General features: G+C 55.1%; 1 long non-coding RNA gene across 6 annotated transcripts; it reads left to right on the top strand.

Annotated features, from left to right (window-relative positions):
• The first annotated feature begins 421 nt into the window (after window positions 1-421).
• On the top strand, window positions 422-14,254 carry LOC142415835 (uncharacterized). Of its 6 annotated transcripts, none has more exons than XR_012777544.1 (7): window positions 422-1,809; window positions 3,825-4,030; window positions 4,859-4,966; window positions 5,142-5,293; window positions 6,216-6,930; window positions 11,978-12,090; window positions 13,641-14,254. It is a non-coding gene; the product is annotated as an uncharacterized LOC142415835 (long non-coding RNA). The 6 variants fall into 6 exon arrangements; XR_012777545.1 differs by having other exon boundaries at window positions 1,456-1,476; window positions 1,640-1,809; window positions 4,859-5,293; XR_012777546.1 differs by lacking the exon at window positions 4,859-4,966.
• The last annotated feature ends 925 nt before the right edge of the window (window positions 14,255-15,179 follow it).

The raw sequence follows: 15,179 nt of genomic DNA, 5'->3' as shown, positions 1-15,179 counted from the left end.
CTGTCCATGAGCCCATATGTTCCCAGTGGGAGCCACGGAGCCATCAGGCAGTGCCGGATGGAAGCATGTATTGACTCATGGGTCAGAGGCTGTGCAGAAAAGTCTATCGTTCCCAGTCACTTCTTAATTGACACAGTGAAAGAAGCCACATCTTCCTGCCTGATTCTGACCAGGTCTGTAATTGAATTCAGCTCAACATCTCCTCTCCAGCCCCCCAGGGGCCCGTCAATTAATGATGGATTTTTTCTCGCCTTGAGAATTTCTCCTTGCTCCCATTCTTTTTATTTAATAGGATCTAGTGACAAAACCGGTAGTAGTAAATCTACCACCTCCCATTTCCTACCTTTCCCAAAGGTGCCTCATGAAGAAAAGTGTTTTCAATCCCTGAAGTTCACTTGTCTCTCTCTTAATGCCCAAACATGTGCAGCTTTCCTGTCTTTTGTTCATTCATCCTTTCTCTCACTCCTCTCAGGTCTTTTGTTTCTCCTTGCCAAAACTGCTTGCGCGCACTTCACTCAGGATCTAACGAGACCGTTTTAGAAACTGCAAAGCTGAATTGGATCCTTCTTTTTTTCCCCTCATAGTGCAATGTCTGTTTAACCTTTCTCCCTTGGCATCTGTCTCTCCCAGCAACCTATTTGCAACTCCTATGATTGCAAAGAAATCCCAGTGCTGACTGGGTTTAAAATGGGGGTTGCTGGGGACGTAGGCAGGAGCATGTGGTACGCTGTAGGGTACAATTTCAGGCTGGCTGCAGGGGGCAGTTATTCCATAGATCTGATTTAGCCTGGTCTCTCCAAGCCCTGCCAAGATGTAGAGGTTTTTCATTGCTCCTTGAAAGGGAAATGTGATTTGCATGTCAAAGAGTGAGAAAGGACAGGGATCGGCAGTTCTCCAGCTTCTTTATCCTCTTCTAGTCTCTCTTCCCCTCCCCACATCCCCCCGGCTTTCCTTTTGGCATTCCTATGCCGCTAATGAGTTATTGCTGCATTAAAGCGTCCAGTCATCATGGGAGAGATTTTGGGGTTTCTTAAACTGTTGGATCCTGTTGAACGTCCTTGTTAAACTTCGCCCTTACTGCTGCGTGCGGGGAGCTTCCCACGCAGACCGGAGTTCGGTCCCCAGCCCACCGGTTCTCCTCCACAGGCGGTGACGTGCGAGTCTCTGCACGCAGGAGGCGGTGAGGGGAGGGTGTTTGGGAGAACATGTCTCTGCAGCAGTGACTGTTTGGAGAATGTGCAGAGACAAGTGGATTGGGTTTGGTGGGTAACCAGGTAAGAGCGTGGTATCTCCAGTTGCTGCTTTTAGAGAAAGCCCACTAGCCCTGCTCCTTGTCTTTGCCAGCCACAGCTGGTGATGGGTGGGAGGAAAGAGCGGAAGAGGAGATCTTTCCCTGACCCTCTCTTTGGTGATCCCCTTCTCCTGTGTACACCTGTGAGAAGGGATGAAGTTGCCCAGGTTTTGTAGGAGATCTGGGTCCATTATAGGCGATACCTGCCTGAAGGACTAGAAGGCAGAGAGCTTTTTCCCCTCCTTTCCTTCACTCTGTTATTCTTTCCCAGTTTCCAGGAGTTTTCTGGTTTGTTATTGGGGGTTTTTATTTTGTTTTCATTTGTTTTTTTTCATGTGTGGCTGCCAGATCTATGCTACACTTCTCCATGGGGATCCACATTGACTGCCAGATCTCCTGGAGCAGGAGAGCCAGGAAGATGCTCATATACAGCTGGGAAGAGTGTATGAACCTCAGGATGTTGCGTCCAGCCACCTGCTTCTGAGACCATTAAGACAGTACCTTCACATGCTGCTGAGGTTGCACCAAAAACTCATAGGACAATATAGCTCTGCAATGTCCCAGAGATACCAGCACCTGCCATGACTGGGGAGAGCAATAACCTGCTCTCCATGTGCTGAGACCTCTCTTAGCTGGCAGCGACAGTCCTGGAGGCAGGGACAGTCATACCAACATGTGCTTGCGTCCTGCCTCCACCAGCTGTGAGGAGGAGGAGATCCTTGTTGTTAGGTTGTGCTGAGACATCGGTGGGATCATTGGCTTAGGGAGATTTAAGCGTTTGTTTTCTGTTCATGGTGTCTTACTTTCCCAGGCCTGGCAGAGAGCAGGGAAGAGTCATCTGCAAGTCCGAGTTCAGATCAGTGAGAGCAGGGCTGTTACCCTGCGCGTGTACAGGATTGTTCTCATGCCCCATTTCCTTTGTGGACAGAAAGAAGAGTTATCAGGAGCCTGTACCTGCTTCCAGCTGAGGAGACAAAATGCTTCTGGAGGGGGTAGAGGATGGTGGTGGTGTCTCAGGAGCCCAGGAAAAATCAGGGCTCTGTTGGACTCAGCATGGTAGAGACTGATACTGCAAGCTTGTGGTCAGGGTGGTTGGAAAAATCATTGCTGTCAGCAGTAGAGAACTCAGAATTGAAGTCATCACCCTGATGATTTGTAGAACTGAGCTGCTGGTGTAAGTGTGAGCTGCCCCAGGCCACAGAGGACATGTTCCCCAGCCCATGTAAAGGCTGTAGCTCCCCTCCTTGCACTGCCTGCTGCCTGGCTGCTCACAAGTGAGGAGCACCCCAGCTACCCCCATAGCCCTCCTGGCTGCTTTTGGGCAGCGCTGGGGCTCTTGGCTCCATCCCACAGCAGTCTTTTAGTCCTGGGGACCCCCAGGTCTGTCCTGGCTGTGTCCCAAAAGCCCTGGAGACCTGAAGATGTCCAGACAGCTAAGCTGCATGGCCTGAGGGAAGGGAGGGCAAATACATCTGAATTAAGGGGTGATCATGTTAGTGTGATGCATTAATGGGGAAATTGAGTTAAAGGACTTCATCAGGGATGTAAAGTGAGTTGGTGGCAGGCTGGAAGTCTCCTAATGGGTGCTCTCCCCTGGGTTTTCTACCCTTTTGTGAAGCCAGAACATGCTGTTTTGAGACAGTCCATTAACTTGACACTAAAAGGCTTCCTAGAGGTGCATGGGGAGGAAGAAGCCAGGAGATGGAGGGAAGCCCTAGAGAGCGATGCTGAGAGATGCAGCTCAGAGGGTCATGCTGGACCTGAACTCCCCTGTGACTTTGGGCACAATCAAGAGCCCGGACACTCCCAGCACAACAAGGTGCTGACTCAGCTCTGGACACAACAACCCCAGCCCTTCCCTAAAACCGATGTGTCCTTGGAGGCACCTTTCCACATGAGGAGTTGGGCAACAGCACAACAACGTCCCCCCCAGCACAGGGCACCCAGCAGCTCTACTTACCTTTGTGTAATAAGGTTAAATCACTGCCTCATTAGAGCCCTCAAATTAAGTCACCACCTTGCTGGGTCAATACTATTTTCCATGATGCACTTGTGACACTAAGGCCGGGAGATGGATTGGTGCTGGGAGGCTGAAGTGCTGCAGGGGAGCTCCAGTTAGACCCGGTGCTGGGCAGGGTTTGTTATCAAGGGAAAAATAGCAAGTTTCCATGGAGAGCAGCAGCCGATGGGAGAGGCAGGAGGTGTGGTGGAGTGGGGACACAAGGACGGTGCCCGTGTCTCCTGGCACCTCATGGTGCTTGGTGCTGGACCCTGCTTTAGACTTGCAGGGCTATAACAGGGAGAGGGTCCTTGTCTCTGAGAAGCCTGTAGCAGCAATGATCTCCTCCAGGTGTATCTGCGCTAGAAGCTCGGGCTAAAATGGGTTGTTTTCTCCTTCCCCCTGCTCCCCATTCCCCTTCCCTCTGAGCACCGTCTGGGAGAGGAAAGGCCAAAGGAGCAGCTCCCATGGGGTGATGACAGTGGCATGCAGGTGGCCAGGGCTGCCCGATGCCATACTGATCCCTCTGCACAGGAGAGACAGCCTTCCCACCCCAGCAGCCACCGTCGCAGAGGCTCCCTGTCCATGGGAACTACCACCACGTACTGGCTGGGGTACGACCAAAGGAGCCCTCCAGCTGCCTTGAGCCCTCTGGAAAGGTATTAACTGGTGTCCACCGGGTTGCTGTGGCTCAGCTGGGGACTGGATCCAAGTGAGGAGTCCCTGGGGCTGAGTTTGGGGTGAGTTGTGGGGCAGTTTGGGGCCCTGGGTGCCAGATCACTGTGCTCTGAGCCGCAGCCAGGCCAGAAAAAGTTTGCGGCCAGAGTGCATCCTGGCAGCCCCAAATCCCAGCCCTGGGATGTTTGCACTTCTGCCGGCACAGGGAGGTTCGGGGTGGACATCTCTGCCCTTTCCAGTGGTGCGGTGTGGATCAGAGACCACCCACCTCATCCCAGCCACCTGCCCTGCTCCAGATGCCAGGGCTAAGGTCACTACTGCATCTCCCACCCCTGCCTCCCTTGCCCCATGCCTTTCCCGCTTCCCTCGCCGCTCTGCCCGTGGGACCACTAAGCACATGGTTCCCCAGCGCTGGGTGCTTGTTCAGCTGGCCAGGAGGAGCAGGCAGGGCAGCCGGGTGGGTGGTGCAGAGCAGGGGTTACAACCCCCTTCCTGCTGCTGCAGCTGAACACCACACTCTTGGGCACTGGGGAGGGGAATGGGACCAGTTGGGTGGGTGGACTGGGTGGGTTTAACCCTTCCAGGACAAGCCTGGCTCTGTTGAACATCTCTGTCCAAAATCAGAGCCTTCTGCAGAGCAAGCATTTCCCAGCCCCCTCACTGGGAGCGGGGGGGGGGTGTGTGTGTGGAATTCAGAGGAGCAATCGTAGCCCTAAAACCATTCCTCACCCCCCCAGACCCAAACACCTCCTGCCCCCAGGGTGCCCACATCGCTGCCAAACCAGAACTCCTGGGTGGCGGCTGTATTTTCTTTCTAAACCTGTAACAGCACTGTTTATTTGAGAGATTTGGCATAAAAAATGGGATTCCTCCTCTTAATCCCTCTCCAGGCATGCCCAGAGGTGACCTAGCGGCTGTCACAGCCTCGTATTTGGGCAGAGGCGGAGGAGTGGGTACCAAGGCAGCAGGTTGCTGCCCACCCCAAGGCGTGAGGAGGGGTGAGTGGGTGCATCTGAATAAAATACTAAGGCAACAGGAGGAGGGCAAAGCTGATAAAAATGCCCAGAGCAGCTGTGGCAATGTGGGCAATGAGGTGACACCACAATCGGCTGTCACATTTTGAGGCTTATCATCTCTGGCTTGCTTAAGACACCTTGTTCTTTCTGTCCCAAGAGCCCTCTTAGGAGCTGAAGCATTTCTGCAGCCCGAAGGTTTCTGATCTGACTCCAGCAGTGATGCAGGAGAAAGTCCAGGGAGGAGGACAGGACCCGTTGTGAGAAGTGGGGGCTGCTGGCCTCTTTGGGCTGAAAAGGTCTGATTTAAAGGTGAGAGGAAGGAAGAAACTTTCAGGGCTCACACAGGGAGCGGTTCGTGAGCTGATCCCCACTCTGAGGAGCTCATCCCTGGCCTGGAGAGCAGGGAGAGGGCAACACAGCTCATGTGGGTGCTGCCAGGGCAGCAGGGATGTCCCCATGGAGGCAGAGAGCTGAGCTCTTTGTTCATCCCTGCCCTGCTACGAAGCAAGAGAAAAACGTTCCTGCCGAGTGCAGCCAGAAATAACCCAGGCCTCCAGCAGCCAAAAAGCTTCCAAGGGGGAATTTTGAAGTGCTGGGAATTTGGCCTCTCAGCCTGTGCTTCGGGCTCCTCTGCTGTCGTAATGTCCTAGGCAGGGAAAAGCAGACCCTGAACACAGCCCTGCTCCTGATGTCCAGGAGCCAGCATCTCAATGGGGAACAGTTCACTCCCAGGTCACCCCAAGACCTGCTCAGCTCCTGTTTTCACCCTCGTCTTTTCCAGCACCATCATCGCTATCACAGCTCCTGCCTTGAAAGGACGCTGGTGATGGACAGCACTTCCCCTGTGGGACGTGCTTCAGGGGCTGCGATGCCCCAACGTCCCCCAGGAGCCCTTCGCTTTGCTGCATGGCTGGCTCAGGATGTCCCTGAGATGAGACCACCTTGCAGTGCCAGCCCTGCTGCTGGTGAGGCCAGAATGCGGGTATCTGTAAGGGGAATGCAATAAGGATGAATAAGTTTGATCAGTGCCATTGCCCACGGGATGGAGGAGTTGGGGGCAGTTAAAAACAGGCCTTTCCCATCTCTGGGAAGGGCAGCTAAATCCTGCACTATCCAGATGGGATTTGAGTCACACCGTGAAGAAAACAGTCTCCCCGTGGCACATGTCAGAGGCTGCAGGGAAGAGAAATGTTGCTTCATTGCTCTGGCCCCACTGTTTGTTCACCCACAGGGATCTTCTGGCTGGCTTTTCCACGTGTCAGCATCTTCTCGCCACCGCAGAACAAGGGCATCGCATGGCAGATGCTCCACAGAGGAGGAGACACCTCGTCACGCAGCAACAGCTCTGCTCCAGCTCCTGGGGTGGCTCAAGGCTGCTCCATCCCTTCGCTTGGAGATGTAACCCAGTGCATTGCTTGGCTTCCAGCATCCTTTGGAAAGGATGGAACCCTTGGAAACCTCCCGTGCCCTGATCTGTCCCTGCACACCCCAAACTGCCCCTCTGGTGGAGAACACCGAGATGGAATGAACCAAGTGGTCTGGGCACATGCAGCAGGTCACTGAAGACATGCCGACTTTGCAAAACAGATCCCGTGATTAATACAGGATTGTCTATTTATTTTAAGTTTTATAGGGGCATTTTCCCTTGCCAGGAGCTGGAGAATAAAGGACCCGGGTACCATCTGCCCAGGGGACTGGTGAATCATCCTATTTTCCAGTTAACAGCACTTGTTTGCTTTGGGAGATCTCCAAGTTAAGGGGGAAGAAAAAGAAAACCCAACCCATGGATCTTTTCCCACACAATAAGAAAAATGCCTTTTTTTTTTTCTTTCTTTCTTTTTTTTTTTTTTTTTTTTTCAAAAGCCAGTGTCAACTCTGCTTTTACTTAGCAGTGGGCTGGATAAAAATAGACAGTGAAGTCATGACGCCTTCAGAAGAAGAACCAGGTATGGCCTGGGGAGAGGGTGAGTGAAGTCGGGCCTGGGGGAGAGGGACAAAAAGCCAGCGTGATGGGGGCAGGCAGGTTTTTTGTCCCAGACCATGCTGGGACAAGGAGAGCTGCTTACCCCAGTGCCTTGTGATTTCCCCGGCACGTTGCTGGGAGAGGCAGGAGGCTCTTTGCTAGTTGCACCAGAGTTCAAGCTGTCGTTCACGTGATGTGGATGGGGCTGTGGCCCAGCAAACACCAGGAGATCGGCTCTTTGCAGAGCCGAGACATTCAGAGTTTGAGGCACACTGGAAAGTGAGGGTAGCGGCAGGGAAGGGAAGCCAAGGGGTTGTGCTCCTGCTTTCTCCAGGACCATATTGCTGCAGCCTCCTCTCTTAGTTTTCTGCTCAGATCTGCCTTTTTCTCCTGTTTTATCACCGTGCCAGGCCATGAGCACGCTGGGCTGCTTGGAAGGAGTGTGCATGTGTGGGACTTTTTGATGTCTCCAGCTCAGGGCAGGGGCCCTGGAAGCCACTTGGCCACCTGGAGCACCAGGAGGTGCAGCTGATGCCCGCATCTCAGTTCTGCTGGCGGTGGCAAAGCCTTCATGGGGCTTTTCGTGCAGGGTTGGGGCATGTCCTGAGCTCAGCCAGGCTCTGAGCTGGGATGGCTGCGGGTGAAGATCCTCTGGGGCAGAGTCTCTGCAGTAAATACTTCACAGGAGATTTCTCCTGCATCACAGGAGAAATCAGGGATGTGAGGGCAACTTTACAGCCCCCGCCAAGGGAATGTGAAAGCACAGCATGCACCAGGGACGTGGTGAATCCCCCCTGCAGGGCTGGCTTGTGTCAGGTGTGTCATGGTTGAGTGCTGAAGAAGACCCCAAATTGCTGGTCCTCCCCAGCCCTCATTGCAATGGGACTCTGTAGTGTCCCCTCTGTCACCACACAGCTCTAGCTCTGCTCCTGGCAAAGCCACCACTGCTGCATCGGCTTTGTAGCCCTGCAACCATGCACCAACTTAGATCATGACTGAAATGAGTTTGGCAGGCCTCAGCACGGCCTTCCATGGGTATTTCTTCGGGTATGCTTGGAAACACCATAGTAGCTGCAAGGAGATGCCAATTTTACATAGCAAAAGGATACTGCACAGCAGGGATGATGTGCCCTGCCAGCACGGGGGGAGCCGGAGCTCAGACTTTTAATTTTCAGGAGACACGGTGAGGGCTTTTTTTTGCCCTTCTACTTAAACAAATAAAAACTTCCAAGAAAAAAATAATCTCTGTGGAAACTTTAGCCTCGCCCACAAGGAAGGAACCTTCTATCAACAAGAAAATTCACATGGGGGGGAAAAAAAGCCACATCCTTTTCTGCTCAGCTGAGGGTTGCGGGGCAGCAAATGCCTCCACCCGCTCCTGGATGCTGAGCCACGGTTTCTCTGCAGCAGGAGGCTGGAGAGGCGCAAGGGGAATATCTGCATTTCTCCCTGATCAGTCACTGGAACTAGCATTATCGCTGGAACAATGGGCTCAGCCCAGGCCTGCCTTGCCAGAGTGCTCCGCTGCAGCACTCCCGGATTTATTTTTGTCCAGGCTTGGAGCGGGATGCGGAGATCAGGTGACGGTGCCCGAGGAGTGCTTGGCATCGCCTGTCCTGCTGCCGTGTGTGCACATGTCCATGGGAGTAATGAGCAGGCAGGGATGATGGAGCAGGGCTCGGCACGCGGGGTGGCTGCACTCTCGGTACCGGATCCTTTTTTCTTGACTGAGCCCACTCTGGTGACCAGCTCGTGGGAGAAGGGATGCTGTCTCACAGTGCAGGGACCACCGACGCTCCCACTTGACCTGGCTTATAGCTTTGCAGTGCAGTCTTGGGAATCAAAACTAGTGACTGTGCTTTAGCACTGGGATTAGGACCTAGAAACCGGTTTCTGATGGAAATGAGTCATGGGTGTTAAAGGAGGTGACCAAGGTGAGACGCAAAGTACTGTGGCAGAGCCAGGGAAGCCTAGCTTCCCAAGGACCACTGCAATGTCTCCATCTCTGAGCTTGCCTCCTTTCCATACAGTTTCCATACTGGGTTGTGTTTGAGCAGTGCCTGAGCATTCCCAGTGCTCCCATGCTGTTCCAGAAGAGCAGTCAGCCTGGCAGATGTGGCTGAGAGAACCTCTGAGTTGGCTAGTTTGGCAAGGTAGCCAAATCTCAGCAGTCTTGGACAGAATGATAAATACTGAAGGTTCCTGGGGCACATCAAGGAAACTTGAGCTTCTTGGTGACTCCAGCAAGCACTGGGGCACAGGGGCTTGGGGCAGAAGCTGGGTTCATGGTCCTGCCCAGTCTGAGGGATGCTGGGATGGGGTATTTCCCCCTGCTCCCTCTCGGTGCCACAGGGACGTGGTGCATTCCCAGTGCACAGTGGTCAGCTGTGCCACACAGACCAGGCTGGCAACCAGTGTTCAGAGCTGAACCTCCCAACCTTTGCTATAAATCAACCCAAAATCTAGATCACACCAGCCCTGGACTGTGACACATCCAAAGCCTGGATCAGAGCCATCTACGAGGATGAACCAGTCCCAGACTTGACACAGTCTTGAGCAGGGATTTTTGGAGCCTACTTCCCCCGACACCCAAATATCCTCTTCCAAAGGACCTGGTGAAGCTGGCTACAGCAAGGAGCCAACCTCAGGCTGTGGCACCTGCGATGCTCTAACTGAAAACGTCCCCCAGCAATACGGCTTGGGCTCGGCTCTCCAGAAGTGATGTGAAGGTACCTGTTCAGGGTACCTGTCCCCTGTTCAGGGTACCCGTCCCCTGTTCAGGGACACCCCGCTGGCTGCCAGCATCTTTGACGGCACAGGGGCACTTTGCGCACAAGAAACCATCCTGGCTCCATCCCCAGCCTCAGCAGAGCCCCTTCTTGGAAGCGAGTGTGGCCACCGCCAGCAGGTTCCCCCCCTGCTTTCTCCATCAGCTAGAAACAATCTGCATCACTGGAGGTTTTTATTTCCCAGAGGGCTGTGAAGAGAGAGGAGCCTGGAGTTAATCAAAGTCTGGGGAGCGCACAGGAGCGGCCATGGCTGGAGGAAGCTCACAGGCTTCTGTGCTGGAGAAGGGGCAGAGCTATGCTGGGGTCTGGGGAGACAGGGCGTGCGGAGGGCTGGGGGTTTGATCAGTGAGCGGCACCGCAGGAACATGAAGAACAAGTCCTTAATTTTTCAGGTGTGGGATGAGGAGAGGGACCAGGGTGCTGGGGATCCAGGCAGTGCTAGAGGCACGTGTAGCATCACTTGATGCGCACGAGTGGCCCAGAGCCCTGTTGTGTGACTCTGTGGACAGGTCCAGCCTGACCTCCAAGGGAGGCAAGTGCTCTGTGGCAGAGGCTGGGGCTCACCCTGATCCTGGGGGTATTCAAGCTGCAGTCTGTGAGCGGCATACTATGAACACCACCCTCTGCGGGTCAAGCCATCCTGCAAAGAATCCCCTTTTCTATAAATCCCAGCACATGATGCGAGAGTGGAAGGAGCCTACCCTGCCCCAGCAGGTCATTTCAGGCTTGGCTGAGCTTCTTTCCTCTTGAGGGGATGCTTGCCAGCCTCTCGGAAATGGCACCGGTGTGCTCTGCAGCCCGGGCACAGCACTGTCAGTCGAGGACCTGCTCTCTGCACCTCGGAGCAGCAAATCCCTCTTGCAGCAGGAGGATGAGGATGGACGGAGTGGGAGCAGCTCCTTCTGCCAGCCCGGTGCCGTCCTCACCAAGCAGGTGGCAGTGGTACCGGCTCCCACGTCGGGAACTCATGACTGAGTTTTCGTGTGGAGCAGGGACATGGTGACAATCCCGGCCTCGCCTGCTGCTCCCTGTGGTTTCTGTGGCTTGTTGTCATGTGTACAACAGATGATTTATGTTGGCACTGGGCCTCCAGGGGATGCTTTATGGCTTGTGGCATATGGAAATCTATGGACCCCTCTGGCAACAGTCGCATTGGGTCTAACACAGCTTCGAGGGACTGACCCTGCCGGTGCCTCCCAGCTGCGTTTCCCTGGATCACCGTGTTTGGATATCTCTGATGTTGAGATCAAAGAGTCTGTGTTCATCCACAGGGCTGGAAACACCCAGTGGAAGGGATGCAGGCACAAAGTACCATCCTCTTCTGCACTCTCAGCATAACCCTTACATTGCTGTGTGGAGAAAGGACACAAACACGCAGAAAAGTAAAACTGTGGATATCACCCGTCAGTCTTCCCATGGGGAACATTATCGGACTGCTCTGCTGGATGAAATCCTGCAGACATTTAACGCACGGGAGCTGACTCTGTTGCACGTGAGGTGTGTCCAGGTAAGATTTGTCCAACGCACGCCCCAGTCGCTGGACTCTCACGGTCAGGGCGATGTGTCTTTCGGGGTTTATGGGGAAAGCGTCAAGGACCTTGCAGCCTAACACTGTAAGGCAGCCAAGACTGACAGGCCAGGGCTTCTCCTCTCACTCTGCTGGTGTGCCACTAATTGCAGCTCTCCCTAATTAAAAGTCAGTGATGTGGCTTTGCCGGCTGCAAGCCAGGTCCCCCAGGCAAGCCCCGGGCAGAGGCTGGCCAGCGGGGAAGGACGGGGTCATCCCTGGAGCCCGGCGCACTCCCTGCCAAGCCACGGTCGGGCGCTGCAGAGGAGCCAAGCATCCAGGAGAGTCTTCAAAAGGAGGAACAAAATCAGGGCCAACCTTGCCGGAGACGTGAGGCGGCCGGGGGAGTGCCCCGGCCCCCGTGCCATTGCCCTGAGCTGGAGTGAAATGCTCTGTGCCAGCTGCAAAGTCACTTCCCAGGTGGCAATGGTGAGTCTCCGCTAACCACACGGCTCTGGGAGCTGGGGCTCTGCAGCGGAGGTAGAAAATCCCACGACAGACTCATGTGAGCTGGCAACACTCTGCCTCTCCCAGGGGAAAAGAAGGGCCAGCTCGCTGCCAGGCACTTAAAATAAGACAAAGTAAAAGCTGGGCGATCTTTAGAAGTGCAGTTTCCTGTTGGCTTGTTGATCGCTGATCTAACAGCTCTTTCTCCTTCCTTATTTCCATGTGAGGACACCTCAGTTTTGGTTCAGGTATGTCTTCCCACGGGATAATAATCTCTCCAAGCAAACTCATCCTGAGCAAAGCCAGGAGGAGCAGCCAGATGCCAGCACAAATGTATAATGTAAGTGACTCCGGCGTGGCTTCATTAAGAAGTGCTTGTGCTCCAGCTGCACGAGTTGCGTCAATACAAACTCACAGACAACCGTGAATTTTCACCCCAGGCGCATCTTCAACCCAAGCACGTGTCCTGCTCTCTCAGGCTGGGGCAAATAATGTGACTTGGACCTTTCATACCCATACGTGTCCTGGTTTGAAATCCATGGGCCAAGGGGGTGTTAATTATGTGTCAGGAATGACGTCAGTTAAGAGCTTGATAGATGATGCTTTTGTCACCTGGAGAAGCCGGAGATGGGAATAGAGACATCAGCTTATATCGCCTTAGAGGTTGCTAGAGCGAGGTCTTGGGAGAGGGATGATGGTTTAGGAGGGGGTAACCTGCCTGGCAGTTCCTTCGGTGGGACTCTCCCTTCAATGGGGGGGTCTAGAAGAGGCGGGACAGGCTGGTCTCTCTGCTGGGCACAGACATCTTCCAGGCGTTGGAGAGCAGGCTTTGGAGAGTGGCTCGAAGCCTTCAGTGTGCTGCATCTCCCTGGGGAAATGGGGACGATTATGCACAGATCCTCTTCCTGGCCCGCAGCCGGGGAGGGCTTGCAGATGGAAAGCTCGTGGCTCGGGCTGTCTGCTCTCAGCGGGCTAATAATACATCTGGGAGAAGGTCAGGTGGGCAGCAGCAAAGGCAGCTCCTGTTACAGGCTGTCACACATCACCCTCGGCTGCCAGAGCCTCTAGAAAAGTTTTGGGATGTCTTGGAGGGGAGCTGGTACTGCAACCCCTCCTCCATCAGCGGGTTCCCAGGGGAGGCGATGGCAGCCGGCCGTCAGCGGCTGTCCCCACCGTGGCGTGGAGCAATGCAATAAACCCCAGCGCCAGTCCCTGCTCTCCCGTCCCTGCACTGCATCCTCCGTGTCACCGCATCGTGCCCTGCTTCCCCATCCCAGCAGGACCCGGCTGCCACCGGGCAGGCCACCGGGCAGGCCACCGTGCCGTCCCGCCGCAGCAAATGTCCCAGCAGAGAGGGTTTTTCTTGCTGAAAAGCTGCTTAGCAGCTTATGGAAACAATAAAAGTAGTATTATCTTCAACGGTGAGGCAGATGGTTTGGATGATTGGTTTGACTTTTAAGCTGGATTTGAGCTACAGATATTCTGACTTTTAACAATTTTTGGCTGGTCAGACTCCGGCGGCGTAATCCCCAGATTCCCACTCCCCATAAATCCAGTCCTCTCTGCGCTGGGGGCCGCGGGACGGAGACCTGCCCTGGGGGGGGAGCGTGCAAAGACTGCATGGGAGGGGACGCCCAACGCCTGGGCTGGCAACCACCCGACCCCGCTGCCATCGCCATGGCCACCGCTTGCCCTCTGTCTGCTGGGTGTCACTGCTGCCGCTGCAGCCTTGCCACCTCGACCTTGTGGGGACGATGCCCCTCTCTGCTCCCGTCCAGCGTGGGTGGCAACGCTCTGCAAATCCATTGCTGGCAGGAACCCAGGCCCGAGCTTCTCCCCCGCCATTGTCTTTTTCAAAAGGATTTATTTAGTCTTTCTCCTAATTATCAGGAGCTGCGGACTTCCCCCTACCATCTGAGCACTGTTACCAGCCTGCAGCGCTCCTCCTGTCGACACCGAGTGCCTGTTCTTGCCGTCGCCCCCACACCCGGCGTCATTATGGTGCTGCCGTATGGAGTGCTCAGCGGACAACGACTTCCTCGCCGAGGCACGGCCAAGGACCTTCTCCATCCCTCCTGCAGCGGGGACCCTCGGCCATCCAGGACCCCGACCTGGGGCCACGGGGATCTGCCTTGCTCCAGGGCTTGCGAGCAGCCTCCGAGGCTTTTGGGGTTGCCCCCGTACCCGTGTGTTTGGCCTGATGGAAGGCAAAAAAGGGGTTTGGGGATGAAATCCAGGTTCAGCCCCATTGGGGTTGGGGAAGGCTTCTCCGGAGGGCAGCTCCAGCCAAATAAAAGCCAACCTGCGGGGTTCATGGTTAACCCTGGTGCTGAGGGACATGCAGCACCCACCCAGACATGGAGCACGGTCTCAAGTTATTAATTACCTGGCCCAACTCCCCCGGCTGCCCCGCCTGAGAAAAGCCATCACACCCAGCACATCCTTCGTATTAGAATCGGTTTTATTTAGCAAATCTCCAGAGCGTTAAAATAAAATTCCCGTAAAACAAGGGTCATCTCTGTGTTTACATTGAATTTGTAAACTGGGCACAAGAGGAAGACTTCTACAGAGGTCAAAGGCTACCCAAAACATCCCTTTAAGAGAAATAAACATCAGTTTTCTGATCCGATCACGAGCTTCGGTGCTGGTCGGCGGTCACCAGCAAAGCAGAAGGTACCGGAGAGAGGGAGGGAGCGATGGGGGTGAAGGATGCGGGGGGCTCTATGAAGTTTGGTTCAGTCCTGCAACCAGGCAGAATCGCTTCCCTGCTGCACCCAGGTCACGAAACACCAGGGGGAAAAAAAACCTGATTTAAAGAACAGGGGTGGTTTGGGGTCTCTTTGCCAGCGGCGGCGCAGAGGCTGCGGGAAGGTGAACCTGGAAAGGGCAAGCTGTGGCTGAGCACCAGCAATGCCCGGTGGGTACCAGAGAGGAGAAAGCAGCTGCTGGCAGCGGGATGCAAGGCTGTTTCTCCCCGGCCGCACACCGGGCAGCCGGGACGGCGAGCGGGGCCGTACCCCTGCGGCTGCGATGGCTGTGAGCTCGCTGCCCGATCCCCAGCAGCCTTTCCCCTGCCGGTTCCCGCGGGGCCTGGCAAAGCACTGCCGGAGCTGCCAGGCTTATCTTTAGCTCTGTTCCCTCCCTCGCCCCCGCGCCCACCTCCTCGCCGCGCACCGCATCCCCGGCCCCCACCAAAACATGCCGTTATATAAGCGCTCGCAGCAACCATCTGGGGCTGAGTCAGCCACGAACCCAAACGGACAGCAAGCCCACGAGGCGGGGATGCCAGCCCCCGGATAACAGGCTTTTGGGGTCACCTCCCCTCTAACAGCGTCCCCCAGTGCCTGGCACCCCCACCCCAGACCCCGCATATGGGTGCTGCAGCCCGGCGAGCAGGGACCCTGGCAGGGGACAGCCTGGGGGACAGGC

The sequence above is a fragment of the Mycteria americana genome, chromosome 12 (assembly GCF_035582795.1).
Source record: "Mycteria americana isolate JAX WOST 10 ecotype Jacksonville Zoo and Gardens chromosome 12, USCA_MyAme_1.0, whole genome shotgun sequence".
NCBI lineage: Eukaryota > Metazoa > Chordata > Aves > Ciconiiformes > Ciconiidae > Mycteria > Mycteria americana.
Note: the sequence above shows the minus strand (reverse complement) of the source record. Positions and strands in the feature narration are given on the sequence as shown.